This window comes from Bison bison, unplaced genomic scaffold (assembly GCF_000754665.1).
Source record: "Bison bison bison isolate TAMUID 2011002044 unplaced genomic scaffold, Bison_UMD1.0 scf7180017864371, whole genome shotgun sequence".
Taxonomy (NCBI): Eukaryota; Metazoa; Chordata; class Mammalia; order Artiodactyla; family Bovidae; genus Bison; species Bison bison.
Window position 1 is genome coordinate 12,445,269 of NW_011494943.1, and position 3,877 is coordinate 12,449,145.

At 45.0% G+C, this 3,877-nt stretch overlaps 1 protein-coding gene across 1 annotated transcript in view; it reads right to left on the reverse strand.

The window, feature by feature from the left end:
- FASN (fatty acid synthase) overlaps window positions 1–3,877 on the reverse strand; it is a 34,887-nt gene that overhangs the window by 12,214 nt on the left and 18,796 nt on the right. The gene's annotated exons all lie outside the window — the stretch shown is intronic.

Here is a 3,877-nt window from a genome sequence, read left to right on the forward strand (position 1 = left end):
GCTATGACCAGTACATTTTCTTGGCAAAACTCTATTAGTCTTTGCCCTGCTTCATTCCGTATTCCAAGGCCAAATTTTCCTGTTACTCCAGGTGTTTCTTGACTTCCTACTTTTGCATTCCAGTCCCCTATAATGGAAAGGATATTTTTTTTTGAGTGTTAGTTCTAAAAGGTCTTGTAGGTCTTCATAGAACCGTTCAACTTCAGCTTCTTCAGCGTTACTGGTTGGGGCATAGACTTGGATTACTATGATACTGAATGGTTTGCCTTGGAAACGAACAGAGATCATTCTGTCGTTTTTGAGATTGCATCCAAGTACTGCATTACAGACTCTTTTGCTGTAGGTGCACATTTAGGATAAAAGACAAGTCATGGAATTGCATGGATAATCTTTCTATAGATCGCCAAATTCCTTCCAGAGGGTTTGTGCTGTTGTGCATTGTCACCAGGAGGGCATGAGTTCCTGTCTCCTCTTGGCCTCACCAGCCAAGAATGTAGGTGGTGGTCTCTGAATTTTTGTCTGTCTGATGGGTAAGGAATGGAATAGTTCAGTGTGGTTATATTTTGGATTTTTCTTAGAATAAAAGAAGTGAAGTGTCTTATTATATGTTAGGCTTCTAAGAGACTTTTATCTGGTGTCTATGTATATAGATGGGCTTCTCAGGTGGCTCAGTGGGTAAAGAATCCACCTGCCATGCATAAGATGCAGGAGACATGGGTTCGATGCCTGGGTTGGGAAGATGACCTGATGGAGGCCATGGCAACCCAGTATTCTTGCTTGGAGAATCCCATGGACAGAGGAGCCTAGTGGGCTACTGTCCATAGCATTGCAAAGAGTTGGACATGAGTATGTGCACTCTGATACATACATATATATAATTTTTTAACAGCTTTATTGAGATAGAATAGTTTAAAACTGCATATAAGGTGACAATGAAATAAGTTTTCTAAAATTTTTATTTTTGGTTGCACTGGGTCTTCATTGATGAGCGTGGGCTTTCTCTAGTGGTGGGGTGTGGGGGCTACTCTAGTTGCAGGGGCTCCTCTTGTTGCAGAGCATGGGCGCTAGAGTGCACAGGCTTCAGTAGTTGTGGTTTCTGGGCTCCAGAGCACAGGCTCAGTAGATGTGGTGGATTGGCTTAGCTGCTCCATGGCATGAGAGATCCTCCCAGATCAGCAATCAAAACTGTCTCCTGCACTGGCAGGCAGATTCTTTACCACTGAGCCATCAAGGAAGCTCTACAACTGGGTTTTGAATATTGATCTTCTCTCCTGCAATCTTCCTAAATGCACCCATGAGTTCTAGCAGATTTGTAGATGTCATCAGCTTTTCTACAAAAACAATGACGTCATCTGCAAATAGGGGAAGTTTCATTTCTTCCTTTCTAATCCATATGCCTTTGATTTCCTTTCTTGGGTTTACTGAACTGGGCTGAACTTCCAATACAGTGTTGAGTAGAAGCAGTGAGACGGGAAATCTGTTTTGTTCCTGATTTTGGACAATATATCATCTTTCACCATTAAGTATGATATTAGATGTATGCTTTTCATAGAAATCTTTTATCAGGTTGAGGAAGTTTCCTTCTATTCCTAGGTGGCTGCGAGTTTTTCTCATAAATGGTTTTGTATTCTGTACATCTGCATTCAATAGATGTTTTCTACACCCATTGAGATAAAAATTTTTTTAAATTAATATGGTGAGTTATATTGATTGAATTTTGAATGTTAAACCAGCCTTGCATTCTTAGGAAAATCCCATTTTGTCTTAACATTATACTATGATTCTAATTGCTAAAATTATTTTTAGAGTTTTTGCATATATGTTCATGATAGATATTGGTATTTTCTTATATTTTGTCAGGTTTGGGTATCAAAAGTAAATGTTGGCCTTACAGAAGAGTTGTAAATTATCCCCTTGATGTGGGCTGAATTGGGTCCTCCGCTCCCCCACTCAAGTTTAATGTGACTGTCTTTGGAGGTGAGGCCTAGCAGGAAATGAAGAGGTTAAATGAAGTCATAAGAGTGGGGTCCTGCTACGATAGGATGGATGTCCTTACAAGAGGGAATGACACTAGGGCTTGTGCTTACTCTGCCAAAGGACATAGCAGGGCAAAAAGGCAGCGCTCACCAGGAACCAACTTGGCAGGAACCTTAATTTTGGACTTTCCAGTATCTAGAACTGTGAGAAAACAAATTCCCGTTGTGTGGGCCTACGGTATTTTGTTATGGCGCCTGAAAGGCTAGGACACCCCAAAGTGTTTTATATAAGTTGAATTCTTTTGATATTATTGAGGCTGGTTTCCTTTCCAAAATTCTGAAAGTCTGAATAGAACTGGTGGTAGAATTTGTTATTCAGGCCTGGAACTTTCTTTGTGGAAAGATTTCTAAAAACAAATTTATTTTCAATAGATGGAGGATTTTTCAGGTTGTCTATTTCTTCTTGACTTTGTTTTGCATGGAATTTGTTCATTTTCAAGTTGTCCAGTTATTTGACAAAGTCATTTGTAATATCCATTAGCCTTTTTTTTGGCCATATTATGCAGCACATAGGGTCTTAGTTCCCAGACCAGGGTTTGAATCCACACGCCTTGCTGTAGCACAGATGCTTAACCTCTGGACCACTGCAAAATCCTTAGCCTTTTAATATATGTATAGTCTTAGTTGAGTCACCTGCCATTTCTGATAGAAGTCTAGCAGGGGGCCTACTCCCCCTGCCCAATTTAGTCCTGGCTCACTGCAGGGCCCATCTCTCTCCCTGTTCCAGCTCACCTCTGTTGGCCCAGAAGCCTCCAGCCCAGCGGGTCCACCTCCTCCCTTGGCTTGGAGGGACTCAAGCCTTCCCCAGGGCCTCCCTGTCCCTCTTACTCCCTCTCATCCAGACGTCATTCCTCCTAAACCTGTGTGGACAGGGAGGCCTGGCGTGCTACAGTTCATGGGGTTGCAGAGTCAGACACAACTGAGCGACTGAACTGAAACCTGTGTGTCAGTGACAGTCAGTCTTCTGCTGGACTTGGCCAGTTAAGCAAACACTCATCTAAGTGTTGCTGTGAAGGTATCCGGTCCATGCGGTGCAAGTCTACAAGCAGGTGACTTCAAGTAAAAATTACTCTCAATAATGTGGGTGGGCATCCTGCACTCAGTTGAGGCCAAGGAAAGAAAACCCAAGGTTTCCCTGAGGGAGAAGGAATTCTGGCAAGGCTACCCTAGGTGGGGGGGTCCTCAATTATGCCAGCCCATTATCAGACTGCCTACCTGTCCCCTCCTGGTCAAGTTTCCTTGATCGAGGGCCCCTTCCCTGGAGGTGTCCAGCCTGTTTTCTGGAGCCAGGTATCACCTCTCCACACACACACACTCCTGCGGGAAGCAGAGGGTGGTACTCCCTGGGGCGCCAGGACAGTGGAGGCTCACAGAGCTGATCAGCAGGCAGGATGAAAGGATGCCCAGACGCCAGAGCGAAGGAGAGATTTAATCATGGGAGACAACATCTTTACCAGGTTCGTGAAAAATGAAACAGAGTACAGACACGGTTCTTTACACAGACAATTACAGTAAATTTCAAAACCCACGCAGCAATTTGAACCTTATTTCTTGAAAAACGAACACAGACAAATAGGGTGGGTGCCCAGCGCCCAGGGCTGCTCCGCGCGACCTCCGGCATCATGGGGCCCTGGGCCCGGCTCCCACGTGCGCCAGCTTCCCAGGTGGACCGACCAGCGTCTCCCCTCCCCACCCCCCGCCCCCCATGGCGACGCAATAAATAGGAGAATCCAAACAGAAAAACGACAACCACACCAGTGCAGCAGAGCCCGTGAGGTTCTGGAAGCTCGGCCCGGCTAGTGGCTCAGCCGACCCTTCACACACCAGGGAGGGCTCCGAGG